We start from the raw sequence: 22,448 nt of genomic DNA, 5'->3' as shown, positions 1-22,448 counted from the left end.
AACTCTATTTTTTTATAGTAGGCAAACAAGCGTACGGCTCACCTGATTATTGTTGTAAATATCAAAATTTAGGTACTACTAGCTCCACCTAGTTATACTTATAATAACTAATCTGTTGTGTCAACTTTAAGCGATTACCGTTGCCTATAGACGCAGGCAATACTACAAACATCGCAAGCACTTTGCCGACTCTGTACCTGGACCCAGGAACTCTTGTCGCTTTAATCACCACAGGAACTCAACGCTGTTTGAGATCAGTATTATTTAGCTGTGATCTTCTATAAGGTCGAAGTACTTCCCCAGTCGCGGTATTTAAATTAAGTAATTTTTGATTTTTAATAACTATTGAAACCATTTGTAAAATTACTTTTTCATTACCTAATCCAAAAACGCCAAGCAAGGATAACTGGACAACGCATCGATGCTTTGGTCCAGGTTTGTTTCTAGGGGTTCGACTTGCTCAAAGCAAATATTTGTGTACGTCATACAAATATTTGTCACATTCTTTGTATTTGTAATTACATTGTTTAATTTAATGTCTATTTGAGTCTACGTAAACAACTTTAGGGAAGAGTAAGTAGGCTTTTAAAACTAATCATATATTATTTAGGCTTATTTGTTATCTATATCTAGACCAACGAAAAGTATATGCTCTAATCCTAAATGGACTTATGGATCTTCATAAATGGACTTGAAATGTTGATCAAGTGTAAACATCTCGCATCCTCTAAATCAACATAACACACCCATATAAGGTTTAATCGTTAAAAAGTATTTATATATATATATATATATTTACTCTCTCTCTCTCTTCCGTGCTGCAGCTTCGAAGATTAAGATAGCCATGATGGTCGCCAACCTTCGTAGAGAAGAGGCACCGTAAGAAGAAGATATATATATATAAATATAACATGTTTTAGTAAAAGTGTTTTTACAAGCACAACTCTTCCACAAGTAACCTTCTTATTATTATGATGAAAAAAAAAAAGAATTAGAATAAATTAATTTCACTACAAACATCTAGATCAATAGCTGCTTACAAATTTGATACGTGCGGGTTCGATATTAGATGCTTTACTAAGAAAAAGTGATTACTTCTTCATTTACTTTATGAACCGTAAATGATACGTGATATTATTTTTGATCAGAACGTATTTATGAGTCTTCTCATTGTGTCTAAAGGAATATCTTATCCCTCTTGATTGGTTTATTCGATCACAATCATTCAATATTAATTCCAAGAAGGAAAAATGTTTTTTTCTTTTTTTTCTTGACTAGTTGTTGGTAGTATTCTACGTCAAAAACAGCTTAATCGACGAAGGTACCCGCATTTCCATACTCTAACAGAAAATGAAAGATAGGAAGACGTGCAACATCTATCTCATTTACTCATCCTTAATCTTCTTCTCTCTTTCATTCCTATAAACCCTAAAAAATATACAACTTCTCGGATTCAAATGGTCACGTAGCATTAGGTGTACCACTTGTCTAACCCCAATACAATCACGATAATCAATTAAGCCTATCATCATTTTTTTTAGATATATATATCTAAAAAAATGGCGTGAACTAATGTGTTTTGGCTATAGTCATCACGCTGGGTAGGCGGGTTGGTGATCGCAGGGCTGACTTTATTGCACCGAAGACGCTGCTGCTCGTCTTCGGCCTGTGTATTTCAAAGCTAGCAGTTGGATGGTATCTTTTTAAGTTCCAAGGTAGTAGTGGAACTGTGTTTGTTATCCCTTAGTCGCCTTTTACGACATCCACGGGAAGAGAGGGGATGGCAATATTCTTTTCTGCCGTATAAAACATAATTATAAAAATATACAAAAAAGAAACCGAATAGAAACCTATGAATCAACTGCAATTATACAAGCACTTAGTCTTCAAAATAGAGGATTTTCTATGATGAACCGTATAAAGCACGTTCATCCATTCATTCCAGTAGAAAGCTGTCGTTAAAAAATATGTTTTCGGACCAATTACCATCGTATTCCTCCTGGCGTCCTTGTGACGTATCTTCATATTCAAGCGCTGCATTCCCATACAAAATTTGAAGTAAACTGTTACGAAACATTAAAAAAATTAAAAACTTGTAACGGTAGGGTTCATTTACTCGACGCAAGTTACTTGCCCGAACTTTTAGTTATTTACTTACATTATTTAAGTTCTAAATATATAATGACTTACCTCGTTTTCTAAAGTATTCGCTTCAGTTTTTAATATTAAACTGCTGGGCATTGGCCTCTTTTCCCATGTAGGAGAAGGATCAGAGCTTAATCCACCACGCTCCAATGCAGGTATATATAAATATAATTCTATAGTATTTGGCATCCTTTAAAATAACGAATTTAATTTTTTCATTATCAAAGAAATATATTTTTAATTATTAACTATTTTGCATATATTATATTAGGTATCAATTTAAATGTTCGAAAATTGTACACGCACACAGACGCGCAAAACGCAACAAAAGGATTTTGTAGTGTAGAAAAATTAAACTATCTTAACAAGCTCTGTGTAATAAAGAATTAGATATATTACATAGTGGGTCAGCTCAAACGACCACTGTAGTGTCAGTACACTCGCCCAGTACAAATTAAAGTAGTCGAAAAAGGCATGTTTTCGGACCGCTTCCAAGTAGCACTGAAACTGTCGACGTATTAAAAATTCAAACAGCACGCTTGCCCGCGGTGGCATTCCGGATCGCAATTTATGTTTGCGAAAACGTGCATCGTGTTTTCAGCTTTAACAGTGTTTACAGTTCGAATGTTATAAATCTTTTTCAGTATTACGTATTTTCGAATTATTGTCTCGATTTCGTATTTGTGTGTAATATCGGGTCTGAGGATGTAATGTGATTTTTTTCATATTGAAGTGGTAAATATTAAATGTAACATTGTACTATTTAATTTGCATTAAAATGAAATTGATATCGGCTATAGATGATAATGCTTATAAAAAAATAGTTCGTATCTTCTTTTTGAAAAAAAAAAAAACATTTCATACATTACACATTTATTTATTATTACAGTTTATCGTTTGTACACATTGTCGCAATGAGACACAAATTTGTAAGGGACGTGGTATAATGGCCTTAAATAAAATGATACTGCCACTCAAGGGATTGATGGACTACTCCCCTGGCAACCGTGGAACAAGGCGAGGGTCTTCGCGTGACAAGCGGGTGGAGACAATGCGGAGCAGGGTCTTCGCGTGGCAAGCGGGTGGAGAGTGGAGACAATGCGGAGTAGGGTCTTCGCAATGCGGAGCAGGGTCCCTGGAATGTTATGTTTTCCCGCCTTAGTCCTTCCTTCGTCATTGTCCGGAGGCCCTTCCACGATGCCCCAAGAGGAGCGTCTGCCACCTACCGTGGTAGCGGAATTGTCGTGGAAGGGCGACAGAACTTAAATTACATTTAAGAAATAAAAACAATTACAACAATGCATAAAATCTAATTACAAAACAATTTTTTTTTTTTACTGCGGTATGAAAGCTTGAAGGTAGACAAATAAAAATATATGTATATTAACTGTTTAAATAATATCTATTAAGTCAAATAATCTTAAGGATAACTATTATTTAAAGCTCACACAAGCTGAACAGAATGTTTACATATATACTAATGTAATAATAAAAAGGTTTTTTTTAAAACAAATAATTGTGATAATAAAACTTACCCTAAGACGGGGATTTCTCCAGTGTATTTCCAATTGATTATTATGCTGATTATATTAATATTGAATCAGGATCCAGATTAATCTTATTAACGCGTTTTACAAAAGAAATAGGCAAATTAATATTCTCGTAGTTCAAAGTTCATTACGTATTAACAACTACCTCGCAGTCTAACGCCGAATGACATGACCGATGGCATGCCGCCTCGGCAACGCTCGAGAGAACCCGTTATAAAATTATCTATATTGAAAACAAATCGAACGTTCGCTTTAACTTTTTCTTGTAAATTAGTTCATTAAATACCTATTTGATTTTTTTTTTTTTTATACTCTTTAAAATAATGTTGACAAAACAAAAATTATATATATTTTTTTATATATGGATGTAAATCAATAATGTGATATTTTTATTAAAAATAAATATGAAGTCATGTAACGTTCCGTTACATTACCCGCCTCGCTCCGCAAGGATTTTGTCTGGTATAATTTTACAAAATCCGAACTTGAAACACAGAAGTAGGTAAATAACTTACGCAGACCTTTCAAGATAACATAATATTACTTATGTGTTACGGCCAACCATTTTTAGATCTTTAATGTGCCAAGTACCTAAATCTTTTCCCGACATGCTTTCTAAGACGTAAACGAGGGGAGACAGCTTCTGAGTCACGCGACATTTGATGAATTTTGGAGCTAATTTCTTACTAAAGTATTTATCCTTGTCACTTAGTATATACGCTCGCTTATAAACAATATCACCTACCTCAAACTCGAAAGCCTTCCTACGCGAGTTATAATGGGATGTGTTTTTTAGGTGTGCATGGTACAGGGATTTTTGTACCTTATCAAAAATTGTACTTAAACAACCACGATTTTCCACATAATCATCGCGAGGCAAGAACAGAACCTCCTTACCCAACTCGTTATCTGTGTAATGAGTACCACATAACACTAATTCTCTACCAAATATAAGGAACGACGGTGAGAAACCGGTTGCTTCGTTCACAGAGTTATTTATCGCAAATTGTATTTTCGGGATAAATAAGTCCCAAGCTCTATGATCGCCTTCAACGAAAGTGGAGAGGCAGGTGATTATTGTTTTATTGTAACGCTCCGTTGTATTAACCTGGGGTGTGTATTTGGGTGTAAAGAACACGTTCGGTATTTTATATTTATCGAACAAGGTTTTGGTCCGCTCGCTAATAAATTGACTCCCATTGTCCATAAAAATACTTTGAGGGACACCATGGACTAGAAAGACCTGTTCCTCAAGGATTCTGATTATAATGTCAGAAGTGGCCCTTTTTATGGGGAAAATCTGGCAAAACTTAGAGAAACAGCAAGTAACTACTAGGATGTAGCTATTCTGCTTACGTGTTACAGGAAGAGGTCCCATCAAATCCATTGAGATCATCTGATAAGGACGAGAACAATGTTTTGGACGTCCCATCTCTCCAAGAACTGCATGATTTTGTGGTTTGTACGCGAGACATACGGAGCAAGAACTAACAAATTTAGAGATATCGCTGTGCATATTGGGCCAATAGTACCTGAGCGCAATACGTCTATATGTCTTGAAAATGCCCATATGACCCGCCGTAGGCTCATTATGGTTTTCAGCGATAATCTTATCCCGTAATTCTAATGGGACCACTTCTTTCCATGAAAACTCATCTGTAAGTTGATGTTTATTTTTGCTAAGTCGGAAGAGGATTTTATTTTTAATTTGGAAATTTGGAAAGTTTTCTGGGTTATCGAGGCAGCCATTATAAATATTCTTATACCAATCATCACTAGAAGTCGCGACAGAATTGGCAGTAGTGACTGCTGAAACGGGGACAGTTCTGGACAAAGCGTCAGGTATAACATTATCCACACCACGTCGGTGCTTCAAAATAAAATTGAAGGATGAGAGTCGAACTCCCCAGCGAGCAAGCCTACCTGTCGGATTGTCCAATGAAAGGAACCACTTAAGCGCGCTGTGGTCTGTATAGACCGTGTGAGTCTGACCATTCTCTAAATAGCATCGCCAATGTTCCAGGGCTACGAGAACAGCCAAAGTCTCACGTTCAGTAATGCTATAATTCTTTTCTGGCCCAGTCAAAGACCTGCTCATGTAAGCTATGGGGTGCTCCTTTCCATCAATGGTTTGAGTGAGCATTGCACCAACCCCATAGTTACTAGCATCGGTATGCACTTCGAATGGGAGGTCATAATTGGGACAGGAGAGAATAGGTGCCGAGACCAAGCATTCTTTGAGTTTTTTAAATGCTACGTCAGCTTCTTCAGTCCACAGGAAGGGAGCTGCAGACTTTTTATTAGATGTCAGCTTATTAAGCGGTCCAGTGATCGTACTAAAGTTTGGGACAAACCTACGGTACCAAGATGCCATGCCAAAAAAACGTTTAAGCTCCTTGCGGGACGTAGGAGTTGGATAATTTAATATAGCCGCCACCTTGTCAGGATCAGTGCGTAAACCATTCGCATCAACCACATAACCTAGATATTTAAGTTGACTTCGAAAGAACTCACATTTCTCCAGATTGATTGTCAGGTTAGCTTGACGTAGCTTCTCAAAGACACGTTGAAGGAGAGATACGTGTTCCTCAAATGTACCACTTATTAGTATTATGTCATCCAGATACGCAAAGGCCTTGTGGTCCATGTTGCCAAATAGTCGATCCACTAATCGTTGCTGCGTGGACGGCGCGTTAGTTAATCCGAACGGAGTGGTCTTAAAACGTAGCGTACCTCGACCCGGAACATAAAATGCCGTCTTATCCTTATCCTCAGGAGCTATTGGTATTTGCCAAAATGCCTTCGACAAATCTATACTACTCAAGTACCTAGCGTCACGCAAATTATCCAAAATTTCGGATATGTAAGGCAAGTTATATGCATCCCGTTTTGTGACAGAGTTAAGTTTTCTGCTGTCCAGGCAAAAACGGGGCTGGCCGTTCTTCTTTGTTACTAATAGGACTGGGGATTGCCATGCACTTTCACAAGGTTCCACCACATCAAGCTCTAGCATCTCATCTACTTGTTCAGTCAAAATTTTTTGCTTAACAGGCGAAAGCCTATAATAGCGTTGCCTTACAGGAGGTGAGTTGCCAGTGTCGATGCGGTGAGTTATTAAGTGCGTACGACCCAATCCTACACGTTCAAATGATATTTCTTTGAATTTCTGTATGATATTATCAGCAATAGCCCTCTGAGAGTCATCTAAATTGTCATATGACTGTATGACAGTTGGGTTAACCGTATTTAAATCAGCTAGAGGGGCGTTAGTCAAATTGAGGGAGCCCAAATATCTAGGACAAATTTTGAAGGCGCGCCAGAAGTCAATCCCTAAAATCAGCGATGATTGGACTTTTGGAACTACATAGGTCTTAATAATGTGGAACTGGTTATCAAAATGGACAGGCAAATTTATGTAGCCTATGCTACGCAGGTTTTGTCCACCAGCTGCCACGATGGTTACCATGTCTTCGGTACTCAACTCCAAACCACGACTAACCAAAGCGGTATGAGCATTGTTGCCTAGAATGGTAACGGCTGATCCCGAGTCTAGAAGGCCTGAAGCTGTCATGTTATTAATTTTAATATTGACATAAGGTCTAGTGTCATTAGTAGGCTTAGGGTGCAGAATTGTAGCAACCTTGTATCCACTGAAAAATAAACGAACAGACTTAACCCAGTTATTCCACTCTTGTTTACTAGTTCGGGTAGTATTATTCTTCAGTGTAGAATTGCCACAATTCTGCCTGGTTAGTTTTTTGTATTCTGAGTATTAGAGCAATTAGGGCAATCCGGCTTCTTGACGCCCTTGTGGCCACATTTAAAACACATGATTTCAGTGTTAGTGCACTGTCTCAAGTTATGTGTATTATTACGACACCTAGGGCAGTATGGCATTCTTTTGTCGATTTGAGATGTACTTTTTGCAATACTATGTAAATATTTATCATTAGTGTTGATATTTTGTTTAATACTAGTGTTAGTTTTATAGTCATAAGTAGATTCAGGTTTTGGATGTTTATAAGCAAATTCTGGTGCCAATGTATCTGAAGTTGATGCTAACGGTTCTCGAAAGTGGGCAAGACGAGACTGCACGGTTTCATAATTCCTGCACAAAATTCTCACCTGATCAATATCCCGAATGTCAGTTGCGGAAGCTAGAGTGCTTGCGTAACAAGGGCGTATATTGTGCAAAACGATCTCTAGCATATCTTCCCTCGACAACGGTTTTGAAAGCCTTGAAAACATTCCTGACAGAATTGATAAGTAAATTGTTATATTTTCCGTCTTACCCTGAGTTCTAGCGCGGATCTCGGATAATAGGCGATAATCATAATCAGGCTTATCGAAATCCTGTTTCAAAAGGATAACAAGATCATCCCACGATGATAACTGGTCCCTTATACTTCGAAACCAATGTAAAGCGTCATCTGTAAAAATTTCCGTAGCGAATGAAATTAATTTTGTGTCAGGAATGCTTCGAGCTTCGCTAAACTCTCTCACACGTTGGATAAAAGACCGAACGCACGACTTGCCATCGAATTTTAATTTACCCAATTCAGCGGTAATACTTTTGTCACAAGTGACTGAAACGTTAATTGGTGCTTGACTACTAGAAATAGCAGTCGCTGAGTTTAAAGTTTCTACTTTAAGTGGATCTATTGATTTGTTTAGGATTTTAAGGTACGATTCATAGCAATCTCGATACAAACTACTGCAGGCCACATACGTTTCTTTTGCGTCGCTTGGGTCTATTCTATTCAACCTATGATAGATGTGATGTAAAATATTTTCCGTGCGAGTTAGTGTTCCTTTGTCACATGCGCCTGACTCAAGCGTATTATTAACTTTATTTAATAATTCTGACACGGACAGAAGGTCATCTACTGGCTCAAGATGGGAAGAAGCTATGTCCTCAGCTGGAAACAGTTGTACTAGTTTAGTGATCTGTTTCCTGAGTTCAACAACAGTACTGCCCGGTGTTTCGCCTCTGATAGCCACTTCATATTCTAATTCAGGTTTTTGCAAGGAAAGGTACTTAATTGGAAACGACATACTGAAGCAACTTTTCTACTGCCTATCTTACGGTAAATTTTAAGTATCACACGAATGTTTAACAAAACTAATAATTACTATTCATTCGTCCTGCTAAAATGTGTAAAACTCTTTAAATAATAAAACTAAACATCGTAACAAAGAAATTAAAACTATTAAATTATTTTCCTGACTGTACTTCTAAATATTGCCTTAATAAATATAGGAAATGTAAAAATAAAAAAACAAAAAAAAATAATAATAATAAAACGTACAAAGTATAAAATAGTTCTCTTTTATGCTGAGTAATATTTTATATCTAACATTATATCAGTTCACAAGAAAACAGAAACATACAGTAGTTCACATAGATAATAAGACAAAACATACACAATGACACAATTTTTAGAATAAAAACCCACAACTTGCCCAGATTTCAACACAGTTGATCACAATAGACAAAACGAGACACAAACAAGACACGAACAATCCGCTACCACCTCCAAAAGTGACAGAATCAATTTAAACCACGTAGGGCGCCAGTGTCGCAATGAGACACAAATTTGTAAGGGACGTGGTATAATGGCCTTAAATAAAATGATACTGCCACTCAAGGGATTGATGGACTACTCCCCTGGCAACCGTGGAACAAGGCGAGGGTCTTCGCGTGACAAGCGGGTGGAGACAATGCGGAGCAGGGTCTTCGCGTGGCAAGCGGGTGGAGAGTGGAGACAATGCGGAGTAGGGTCTTCGCAATGCGGAGCAGGGTCCCTGGAATGTTATGTTTTCCCGCCTTAGTCCTTCCTTCGTCATTGTCCGGAGGCCCTTCCACGATGCCCCAAGAGGAGCGTCTGCCACCTACCGTGGTAGCGGAATTGTCGTGGAAGGGCGACAGAACTTAAATTACATTTAAGAAATAAAAACAATTACAACAATGCATAAAATCTAATTACAAAACAATTTTTTTTTTTTACTGCGGTATGAAAGCTTGAAGGTAGACAAATAAAAATATATGTATATTAACTGTTTAAATAATATCTATTAAGTCAAATAATCTTAAGGATAACTATTATTTAAAGCTCACACAAGCTGAACAGAATGTTTACATATATACTAATGTAATAATAAAAAGGTTTTTTTTAAAACAAATAATTGTGATAATAAAACTTACCCTAAGACGGGGATTTCTCCAGTGTATTTCCAATTGATTATTATGCTGATTATATTAATATTGAATCAGGATCCAGATTAATCTTATTAACGCGTTTTACAAAAGAAATAGGCAAATTAATATTCTCGTAGTTCAAAGTTCATTACGTATTAACAACTACCTCGCAGTCTAACGCCGAATGACATGACCGATGGCATGCCGCCTCGGCAACGCTCGAGAGAACCCGTTATAAAATTATCTATATTGAAAACAAATCGAACGTTCGCTTTAACTTTTTCTTGTAAATTAGTTCATTAAATACCTATTTGATTTTATTTTTTTTTTATACTCTTTAAAATAATGTTGACAAAACAAAAATTATATACCGGGTGATTTTGAAAGCGTTTTGGAAACGAAAATTTTGAATTATTTATCAATAACAGAAGCTATATATAACGTTAATTTAAAAATATATGTAATTTTTTTTTCATCAAAGTCGATATTCATATCGTTTACAGACAAAAAGTGAGAACCAGTAGTAGCGCTACACGGTAGGTAAATTCTAAAAATAGAAATACTATACGTTTTAATATTGCGTCACAAAATCGGGCTAAGATTTAGATTAGGTAAAATCGAATTTCGGGACCGTGGGGGGATGGGGGGTGGGTGGGTGGGGAACACTACCCCTGGTACCACTATCCCACCTCGGAACCCCATGGTTATGGAGATATCGATGGTTAAAGTTTTGAGGTTAGAAGAAGAATTTAAAGCTATTATTATACCTTTGAGCTCCGCGTCTGACTTCACCTTAGCTCCAACGCTGCGGGCAGTGCAATTCATGCGCCGTTTTGCAACTTTATAAGTTATTTTCGAACAGAAGTACGTAAAAATAATCTCGATTTCAAGATCAACAAACGATACAACTTGCGGTAACTATGCTTCGATCCGTAGCTTTAAGATGTTATATTCACATTTCGCACTTGATATTAGCATTTTAAACGTTAAGTTATTGTTTTTACACGATTTTTTTTAACAACTGAGAAATAGACGTTTTAATAAAAAATGACAGGCCACTTATCGTTTCGTTCTAAAACAATATAAGCACAAATTCATTGTTTTTGTTCTCAACAAACAATTGTGTAAAATATTCTATAGAACTAAAATAAATTTATAAATACCTATGTAGTTAATTTTCAAAATTTATGGTCTATAATTTTAAATTATATTATCAAAATTTATTTATATTTAGTAACATTGCGTGCTAGAATATAGGTTTAGAAATTCGAAAAATACCCAAAACCGAATCGGAGCATCCCACTGTTCACGTGGTCTTGGTCTGTCCTACCCCTAGAGTGTTTTTTTTGTGTCGCGGAGGCGCGGAGGGAGGGCAGCCCTCGCCCGCCGTGCGAAAGCGCGCGAACGAATGCGTAGAGGAGCGGCTGAGGCTGGTCGCCGAAGGCGACCAGCCTCCGCTGCGGAACGGAGCATGAGTGAGCGTGCTTTCGCACGCAAGGGCGGAAGGGCTGCACTTCCCGCAGCGCCGGAGCCAAGCGTTCCTCTAACTTTAAAGGTGGTAGATTATTTTTTTTTGTAACAAAACTGTCTATAAACGATATAATTTTTAAATTAGATAGGTTAGGGTTATTTTTTTTTTTTTTTAGTAACAAAATTGTCGATAAACGGTGTAACTTTTAAATTAGATAGGTTAGGGTTATTTTTTTTTTTTTTTTGTAACAAAACTATGTTTATAAACGATATAATTTTTAAATTAGATAGGTTAGGGTTTTTTTTTTTGTAACAAAACTATGTCTACAAACGGTGTAATTTTTAAATTAGATAGGTATGGGTTTCTTTCGGTCTTTTTCTGAAGTCAGATTATTGTAAAAAAAAAATTATTCATGTCATGTTTTTTACTTCATTATATTTTATTTATTTAATTAAAAAATATAATATGAAACAAGGCTGTATGGTGTAAGACTTTTGCCTTTACAGTTATTTAAACAAAAACAATGTATATTGTTTTAGAACGAAACGATAAGTGGCCTGTCATTTTTTATTAAAACATCTATTTCTCAGTTGTTAAAAAAAATCGTGTAAAAACAATAACTTCACGTTTAAAATGCTAATATCAAGTGCGAAATGTGAATATAACATCTTAAAGCTACGGATCGAAGCATAGTTACCGTAAGTTGTATCGTTTGTTGATCAATCAACCTCAAAACTTTAACCATGGATATCTCTATAACTATGGGGTTTTGAAGTGTGAAAACCGTGTGAAAACGTTAAATTAACGTGTGGAATGTTATAATTAAGTGCGAAATGTGAAAATAAGATGTGAAAACTATAGAATGGAGCATGAGTATCGAAGTTGTATTGTTTGTTGATTTTGGAGTCGAAATCGTTTTTATTTTTAAAATAGCTTATAAAATGTGAAAATAATGTGTGAAATGTGAAAAAACGCGTGTGAAATGTGAAAATAACGTGTGAAAGGTACGAAATTCTTCTTCTAACCTCAAAACTTTAACCATCGATATCTCCATAACTATGGGGTTCCGAGGTGTGATAGTGGTACCAGGGGTAGTGTTCCCCACCCTCCCCCCCCCTTCCCCCCACGGTCCCGAAATTCGATTTTACCTAATCTAAAGCTTTACCCAAAATCGTATTAGCCAATAAAAACAAAGCTACCGCGTTGCGCCGGAGTCGACCAATGACGGCTCACCTGTAATCGACGGCGTCCCGCGTCCCTGGCTTTCAGTCGGTCAGTAATACCATAGCGGTACATGTGTAAACAAGGTCAAGGACGTTTAAATTATTATTCGCCGGAGTTTGAAGATGTTCTTGAGTACTTCGAGCGCGATCCCCGGCGGAGGACAAGGATGGCAGCAAGAGAATTCGATGTTAGCCAAAACTTCGTATGGAAGATATTACGTACACAAGGATTACACCCGTATCATTTTCGTAAGGCTCACGTAATAAACAACGCACCGGCAAGAATCGCCTTTTGCCAGTGGTTGTTAAATAATACAAACGACAACATACTCTGGACGGACGAGTCACTGTTTACTCAAGTGGGACTATACAAAGAGAAAACCATCACCAGGTTCGTTTCAGTGTGAACGTGTAGGGGCCGGTATTATTAACGACCAATTAATAGGGCCTATTTTTATTGAAGGTCATCTAACCGGCAACTCGTACTTAGAGATGTTAAGGAGAATAATATCTGAGTTAGTAGACGATGTGCCGTTAGCTTACTCGAGAGGTATGTACTACCAAGACGACGGCTGTCCCGCTCATTACGCGAGTGTAGTGCGTGCGTACCTGGACAATGAGTTTAGTGATAGGTGGATAGGTCGAGGAGGGCCTGTGTCTTGGCCACCTGGAAGTCTGGACTTAACGCCCTTGGATTTTTTCTTGTGGTCGGAAATAAAAAATTGTACACGTCAATATGAAAGCTGTGATGATTTACGCATTGCGATAGTGGACGCTTTTGATGAAGTGAAAAGTGATAAAGACACATTAAGAAAATTAAAAGAATTGTATTAAACGTGTACGTTTGTGTATTGAACGCAGCGGACTCCATTTTGAGCAGTTGTTTCGATACAGAGAAGTGTAAATAGTGTAAATAAACTGTTAATACGTATGTAAGTTAATTATTCTGTAGATAGCTCCGATTTTTTTAAATACGCCAGAAATTTATACCTACAGTCCGTTTATAAATTTATTTGTTCTGAAAAGAACAATCGTCGTTAATAATCGAAAAGAAGTTTAAATAAAATAGGTATTTCTGACGGTCCTAAGCCCGTGTAAAGTATGAAGGACAAACGAGTCTATCTACGTAAGTACTCGCTAGCTCGCGCCTATAGGTATACTTTTATCAACCGAAACGCGCACGGACGTGTTTCATTCATATAAAATAATGAATGAATGATCAGTGCCTTACTACTTTCCAAGTCGATCGAGTAAAAATGAATATTAAAATTGAAACTTTTTTTTAATCAACATTACAATTGATTTATCAATTTTTATAGGTACTATAGATGATTCCAAAGTAAAATATTTCGTTTCCAAAACGGTTATAAAATCACCGTGTATATTTTTTTATATATGGATGTAAATCAATAATGTGATATTTTTATTAAAAATAAATATGAAGTCATGTAACGTTCCGTTACAACATTTCACTAAAATCTTAAAGAGAAATCAATATCGTATTAAGAAGTATCAACAATAGTTTTAGTTTTTTTTTTTAGTTTTTTGTTTTCGTTCGAACTTGGGGAGGCCTATGTCCAGCAGTGGACTGCGATAGGCTGAAGTGAGTGAGTGAGAGTGAGTGAGTTTTCGTATTAAATAATAACAAAAAATAAACTAAAAATAGTCACCATCTACGCTTGTTTTAAGGTCGCCTTTTTCCATATATATTTTGTCTACCTTTTGTGAACACTTCACTCGATTAACTTGATACCTGTTGCGAAAGGCTTTTGAAGTCAACTCGACTGCTCTCAGCTTTAACTTTCACTTTTATAAGCAAATGTTGTTAAATATTGGCGGATGAAAATTTCAGATAAATTTTAAAAGTATATTTTTTTTCAGGCTGCTTTAGTAAATCACTTCTTATTTTTATTTGTATTAAGAGTTCTGTAAATTACGTTTGCGACTGACGATCGGTCTTGTATAATTGGAACGAAAAGTTTAATTAATGATTGCTGTTGAGGATTTGATTTAAGTACAGTGTTTGTATTTGCGATTCTCCTTTTTAAAAGTTGAAGAATCAATAAAATTGTTGGTCTTGACTGTTGTCATAAGCATCAATAATCCAATAAAGATCTAACACAGGTTGGTTTGGTTGAGAAAATTACTTTAAAAGAGGTTGTATTACAGTAGTGAGATAAATTAATTTTTAACCTTCCTTATTATTATAGAAGAATAGAGGCATTTATTTAGAAGCAAATTATTTAAAAACAAAACATTAAAAATAGAGAACGCATTCAGCCTGTAACATCCCACTGCTGGGCATAGGCCTCTTTCTCTATGTAGGAGAAGTCGAAAATCCAAATAGTGGGGTAAATAGCTTAATCTACCACGTTGCTTCACTGAGGGTTAACGGATATGCTTCCTACTACGAGTAACGATCGCTATCAGGTATTTATGATAACAACCGGGACGGCTTAACCTGTTCTCCGTGGAGACCCACAAGAACAGATATCCAAACCGGAAAGGAATATTTGTACAAATACATCTCGTGCGGGAATCGAATCCGCAAACCGTAAGTGTTTTAGTACTACTATAATTACTCGCACCATTACACATTATTTTTTGTTTGGTTCCGTTTATAAAGCTGCTAACTTCGATTGATACATTTATAATAATACTTTCGATGAATTATATTAAATTACGTCAATATTATTTATTAGGAAGATTATACTCGCGTTACTATGATATTAAATGTTCATTTCTCTTCTATTTTGTCCTCTTTCTATAATATCTACTGTCATTATTCTAACAAGCCTTGAAGGCTTGTTCGCTTAGTAGTGAAGATAACTAACTACGTAAACTTCAAAAGTGCTTGTACGGTGTTTGTATCTACGATATACATGCTATGTAATGTCGCGTTTATCTCTATAGTTATAAATCATTCGACTAAACTTCCTAAGCTTGCTTTGAAATGTTTACAAAACAAACGATTCGGTTAAGTTATTTTTCAGTAATTGTCATACAAACAAAAATTATACAATTAATTGTGACAATTAAATGTGTTAAAATATTGTTATTTTCTTAAATGCAATTCTAAATTTCCAATAAAGTATTAAATAAATGAAAGAAATCTTATTAGCTACGGAAAGAAAGAAAAAAAAAGTGAAAAAAATATTTATTTTATCAAGAAATCACGTAAATATCCTTACGATCGCTATGCATGTTACCTTTCACACCAAATTACGCTCACCACCATCATAACACGCTTATAAAAACAAATTTTATACACTCCATACTGTGGCCGATGTAAAATACACAAACGCTATCCTTTATATTCAACCCCTTGATGGAAACCGGAAGTCGGACAACGACATCATCTACAGGCATCCGGTGTAAGCAACGATAGCGACATTTGATTTCCGAGAGCGTCTCACAGCCGCTTCGATTTTATACTGGCTTGTTATAAATGAATTTATGCTTCGAGAAGTTAATTTTCAGATAGAAAGTTGTAATCAAAGTTTTAGTAATAAACGAATAGATAAAATATATGACCGGTGGGTACATATCGTCTATTCCGAAAATAAGTAATGTACACGAAAAGCTAACGACTAGCTAATTTTTTTTTTCTCTAAATACACCTATAAATAAATACATATATCAATTACATCTAGAATTGAGGCCAGATATAATACATGGCCTCCAGAGCACAATGCAGGCTTATAGCACTACGCCAAGGGGGAAGTCAATAATATAAGTAGCTCTTAATCTTCTTAATAGTAATAATAATAATAAGTCTTTATATATATATTAAACACCATTTCTGAATTTTTTGATTTTTAATTTTATTTTTACTTATTGATTTCTTAATTTTGTTTTGTTGTACTAACCCAATATGAACTTAAAATCAGTCTGAAATAAAGTATTATTATTTTATAGTAATTAAGTAGGAAACAATATGATTCGAAATACTGTCCAGTCCCTTATATCTATACTGCATAGTAAAAATTTAAACAGACGAACTCAAAAAGTATCTTATAGAATTTTGAAAGTACTTTCGCCAGGAGAATACCGTGTTATCACTGAATAACATCGGCTATTTTAACGGGAGAAAATTGAACTGAATGATTCTAGTAATGCTACCAACCTAAGCGCGCGACTTGACGGCGCATTGGCGCAAGGGTCACAGCTGACGTTGTTGCTGTTGCACTTTGCGTTGGACAAACATTTGCATTGGCCATATAGATGTTTGCCGTGGTCAGGGTGTTTGTGTAGTCCTTGTGGGTCTCCCCACCGTGCCTCGGAGATCACGTTAAGCCGTCGGTCCCGGTTGTTATCCTATACACCTGATAGCGATTGTTACTTATAGTAGCGAATATATCTGGCAACCCGCATTGGAGCAGCGTGGTGGATTCAGCTCTGGTCCTTCTCCTACATAGGGAAAGAGGCCCATGCCCAGCAGTGGGATTTTACAGGCTGAAGCGCGTACCAACCTAAGCTATTATAACATGTACAAGAGCATGTTAACTCACAATAAAATTTATAAAACAGTCTGTCAAGCTGTTTATTCGAATTTCGTAGAATTGGCAGCGACAAGATGATATCCAATCCCATTTGAACCTTCTGAAGTGAACTCGTGCGTAATGAATGCCAATATACATAAAAATTCTTTGAGATTTTAATGTCGTAAATTTGTTTTTGCTTGCTGACAATGTAGTTGGATACCATACAATTCTGTTATATGAATTATATTAATTTTACTGTTTGATTAATGTTCCTATAAAGATTTTCGATTCTTAGACTTGATTGTTACAATTGTCTAAAATATATTTTTAAAAATATATAACACTAGCTGTGTCCCGCGGTTTCGCCAACGTTAATTTGAGGAAAAAATAGCCTTATAGCCTTCCTCGTTAAGAAGGCTGTCCAACACAAAAATAATTTCTAAATTCAAATCAGTAGTTCATAAGATTAGCACGTTCAAACAAAATTTCCGCTTTATAATTTTAGTATAGATTTAAACACATTACGGAAATCCAAATAATATTACATAATACCGTAATGATGAAAAAAACTTGGTGTTACCGTTATGGCTGTTTTATTAAATTTTATCAAAAAAAAAAAAAATATACCTACACAATTTGATATAATTTCTTCCAAGTATTATAAAATACATTTCCTTGATAATTTTTATTTATGAACGTCGAAACGAATTAAAAAGGAAGGTAACGTTATTACTTTTGCAATTTAAAATGGTCGTTGCTTCTGAAAAGGTAGTAACTTGGCAGCACTTAGAAATGATAACAGGTCCACGGGGGATCTTTAAGTGTACGCCTCGCACATCTGGGGCGAAGCCTTGGACAAGCACGGAGAAGCGCTAGCTGTCTCACTTGATGTATCGAAGGCATTTGACCGGGTCTGGCATGAGAGCCTATTGAGCAAGTTTTCAGCTTACGGAATACCCCCGGGCTTGTGTGACTGGATATCAGATTTCCTGAGTGGACGATCATTCCGGGTGGTCTTAGATGGCTCCTCGTCTGACTTGATGGCGGTTAATGCCGGTGTCCCTCAGGGATCAGTTCTCTCTGCAACCCTCTTCTTGATTCACATAAATGACCTCCTCAGGCCCGGTATCTTTGGATACGCGGATGACAGCACTGTTACGGAGAGATACGTGTCCGGTCCCCGAGCTGGTGGGGCTGAAACTCATGAGCATAGAGAGGCTCTGGTTGAACGCATGAATTTGGCTTTGAAAGAGGTATCCGATTGGGGTGACGCCAACCTAGTCAAATTTAATGCTTCCAAAACGCAAGCGTGTCTTTTCACCGCTAAACGGAGTCCATTCCCATTGGCTCCGACTTTCCGGGGTGTATCTGTACCGATCACCGATAGTATTGATCTTCTAGGCATAAATATTTCGTCTAATATGAACTTCGGACAATGCATAGAATCCAAGGCAAAAATTGCTGGTAAGAAACTTGGTATCCTCAATAAAGTCAGGCAGTACTTCACACCGGAACAGCTTCTTACTCTCTACCAAGCACAAGTTCGATCGTGTATGGAGTACTGCAGCCACTTATGGGATGGCTCTGCCAAGTACCAGCTCGCTGCTTTGGATTCTGTGGATCGACGCGCCAGAAGACTCATCGGTGACAAATCGCTGGTTCGCTCTAGACTTCAAAGTCTCGAACTTCGGCGCAAGGTTGCCTGTTTGTCGGTATTTTACAGGTTATATTTCGGAGAGTGTGCTCTAGAACTATACAATTTGGTTCCCCCATCACCTTTCTACCACCGAACCGCAAGGCATCGCATGAATCTGCACCGCTATGTGGTTGAAATCCCACGATCTCGCACTAAACGATTTGCTTCCTCGTTCCTAATACGCACCGCAAAAATTTGGAATGCCCTTCCGGCTTCCGTTTTTCCAACGAACTATAACTTGGGTATCTTTAAATCAAGAGTGAATAGGCATCTTCTAGGCAAGCGCGCACCACCTTAGGCTGCATCTTCACTTGACTTCAGGTGAGATCGCAGTCAAGCGCTAGTCTATATATTTAAAAAAAAAAAAAAAAAAAAAAAAAAATGATGTCTCAATGAGCTACTATATTATAACTCATTATAGAACCTCCTTAATTAAAATTACGTCATTTCGTACAACACACAGCAGTGATATGGGAAGGCCGTGTACAATCTCCGTGTCAAACTTTACGTGTTTGTTTAAAATGTTTGACAGCGAGTGGTTTTGTTCGACGCGTAAGTCAAAGGATGGTTTGATTGTATTCTACATTCTACGTAAATTCAGCGAAATCATCTGTGTTCATTTGGCACTATTGAAAACCATTTTAACCAGAAGAAAAAGAAGAAAAAGGATGGTTTGATGGTGTTTGACATTTTCGTCTTTTTTAAAATAAGTTAGAAATAAAATACGTCACGTAGCGTGAAAAAAAAACTAGTTTCTCTTGTATAATATATTTCACAAACACACAACGCCGTCTGTTTCCAATTGGCAATGTTATATAATAAATAAATACATTAATTACCACCAGGCGGATGAAACCGAACCCATAAACCCCGGATTAGAAAGACGTGTCCCACAAAGCTGGGCCGTAGTGAAGATGATATATATATATATATATATATATATATATATATATATATATATATATATATATATATATATATATATATATATATATATTTCATAGTTGAAAGAGCTTTAAATTAACATTGAAGTCATAAATATGAACGTTTGAGAATATCTGATTCAAAAGTACACATTAATTAACAGAAACACTGTCATAAGCGTCATTGTCAAAACTGTCAAAGAAATCGTACTTTACAAAACGAAAAACTTTTCCATTCTGTGATCTGAGTCGTAAATGTATTTCGTCATTGTTCTTTGATATTCATAATGAGGTATCTAATTTTTAATGATACAATATTTAATCACTACATTACGCAATTAATTGATATTCTTCGTTCAAGATAAAAAAAGGCTTAAAATTATCTTCGTATCAAAGTTTAAAGCTATGAATTAATTTTTACATTTCTATGTTATAATAACTTGTATGAAGAGAATAAATAAAGTACAATTAAAATTCTCGACTAATTCATAGAAGTTTCATGGATTCATCTCAGATATTCACTGATGAAATGTAACATAAATACTGAACATACCTCTTGTCACATAATGGCTAGCTGCTAGGATGTTACCTGTAAATATTTTTTACCTGTAAGCTAAAAAAAGGAAGACCAACTGATGTTTAATCATTTTAAACCTCAGATAGGTATAAAGTGATGAAATATTAACCACTAATAACCATCAATTTGACAATATACTCGATCCGGCCTGTATCGTCCCACTGCTGGGAATAGCCTCCTTCTCCATGTAGGAGAAGGATTGAAACTTAATTCACCAAGCTGCTCAACTGCGGGCTGGAGGGTAAAATATATTCAGCGCCTCTAAAACTACGTTTATTGACAGTAGTTTGACAGATAAGTAGTTAAAAAAGATCGACATTAGACATTTAAAAAGATTTTAAGTGTCTTAGAAGTGTAGTAACAGTAAACTTTAATTACTTTATAAACACTTATGTAAATAGTACAAAAATTGGAATATGATATACAAAGTGTAACGTAAAAATATTATATGTCTGTGTCTGTCTGTTGAAACTACTTATTATCTTTAAAATTGTCACAAACGCGTACAGAAAGTAGTCTTGATACTTGCGAATGACGTGACATCGTTATCAAATGAGATGGGTGTTCTCAAAGGGACCCCTTTCATGACAGTTGATTTATTCAAAAATATTTCCACTTACACGTACGTGAGGAATGATTATTCTACTTAAAAGTTTTTAACATTTTCCGAGTATTCCTTCTGGTTCTATCATGCGCTGCATTATGATGTTTTAAGACTTAACCAAGTTGCTTACTTATAAACAAAGCTCAGTATACCAGCTTAAACCTTAATATCTCAAATATAAAATTCTCGTGTCACAATGTTAGTTAAAATACTCCTCCGAAACGGTTAGACCGATATTTATGATATTTGGTGTGCACATCGGGTCTCTGAGAATTGGCCAACATCTATTTTTCAAACCCCTAAGCTATGTGGGGGGGGGGGTAAGGGGGTTTATAATATATATAGCAAAAAACGTTTGTGGAGTCAGCTAGTAATATATATATAGGCTATTTGAATGAATAGAAATTAGTTTTATTTTAATAAAATACAAAGCTTGTTACATTGATATTAATTAGGTATATTAATTTATAATTAGTTAGAATTCTTTTTCTATTTCGATTCCTCTATGAATAAAAAATAGATTGTTCAATATAATGTTTTTACGAAATCGTATTGTGTTTTTCAAGAACACGGAGTAGAGAACTGTACTCAAAGTAATCTTTTAAATCACGATTTTATGGAATACAATTTTAAATATTTAAACTAATAAAAATAAATAAAAATAAACGAGAGAGTGCATTTCTGTTTCAAAAAATAATTTAAAAAAAACATTAAAATCAGGATCGTGAGTAATCTCTACTTCCATTACGTTCCTAAAAGTTATAAAGAGACAAGCTAAAATGTACCATAAAGCAACGATGTTTAGGTTTAATTTATTCACAGCACAAACCACATTTATTTAATTCCACGGGGAGCTTATTAAAATCGAGGCCTTACTTTCTAAGTTATAAAGTTTAATTTAGCATGATTTTATTCATACTGTGTTTCAGAATGATGGATGCGGACTTATTTGCCTAAATGTACTACGGTGCTTGTTAACAGACAAATTTTTTTGCTAATTTGTAATTTTTATTTTTTCGTAGTGGCCTAGTAACACTTGTAGTCGTTATGTAATACAAGTATTTATAGTCTGGTTAGTAAAATATTACGAGACTCAATCGGTACAAGAGTGATATAGATTTACGCTACCTTAACAACAATATTTTAATTTTTAAAATAGGTACTCTCTCGGTACACTGTACGTAACAGATATTGATTTAACCATAATTATGATTGTAAGCCAACCCACATTGGAGCAGCGTGGTGGATTAATCTCCGATCCTTCTCCTACATGGGGAAAGAGGCCTATGCCCAGCAGTGGGATATTACAAGCTGAAGCTTTGTTTATGAAGATTATTGATTGACGCAATTGCGATTATCCTAGTATAATTGTAACGAAAGTAGCATTATCCTTGGGAAGACGATTCAACGCCCATTAATTTAGAACAGATATTTACTTGAAATTTCGTGTATTGTTAAATAATACTTGTATATATATTTTTTGTGTTATGAGATCGTTCTTATAAGTCTCGGAGAAAATAGCAACCTGATAAAAAGTAGGAAAATTACTTGTGAATTACAAAGTGCGTGGTGAATT

At 35.8% G+C, this 22,448-nt stretch overlaps 3 long non-coding RNA genes across 3 annotated transcripts; 1 reads left to right on the top strand and 2 right to left on the bottom strand.

The window, feature by feature from the left end:
• Positions 1-3,071: 3,071 nt before the first annotated feature.
• On the bottom strand, positions 3,072-3,971 carry LOC123658864. The gene is made up of 2 exons (XR_006743946.1): positions 3,681-3,971; positions 3,072-3,280 (listed from the first exon to the last, which is right to left on the bottom strand). It is a non-coding gene; the product is annotated as an uncharacterized LOC123658864 (long non-coding RNA).
• A 5,037-nt stretch (positions 3,972-9,008) lies between these two features.
• Positions 9,009-10,191, bottom strand: LOC123658863. The gene is made up of 2 exons (XR_006743945.1): positions 9,901-10,191; positions 9,009-9,500 (listed from the first exon to the last, which is right to left on the bottom strand). It is a non-coding gene; the product is annotated as an uncharacterized LOC123658863 (long non-coding RNA).
• A 1,798-nt stretch (positions 10,192-11,989) lies between these two features.
• On the top strand, positions 11,990-22,200 carry LOC123658865. The gene is made up of 3 exons (XR_006743947.1): positions 11,990-12,070; positions 21,305-21,307; positions 22,190-22,200. It is a non-coding gene; the product is annotated as an uncharacterized LOC123658865 (long non-coding RNA).
• The last annotated feature ends 248 nt before the right edge of the window (positions 22,201-22,448 follow it).

The sequence above is a fragment of the Melitaea cinxia genome, chromosome 13, assembly GCF_905220565.1.
Source record: "Melitaea cinxia chromosome 13, ilMelCinx1.1, whole genome shotgun sequence".
NCBI lineage: Eukaryota > Metazoa > Arthropoda > Insecta > Lepidoptera > Nymphalidae > Melitaea > Melitaea cinxia.
The sequence above is the reverse complement of the archived record's forward strand: the minus strand, read 5'-3'. Positions and strand labels throughout refer to the sequence as shown.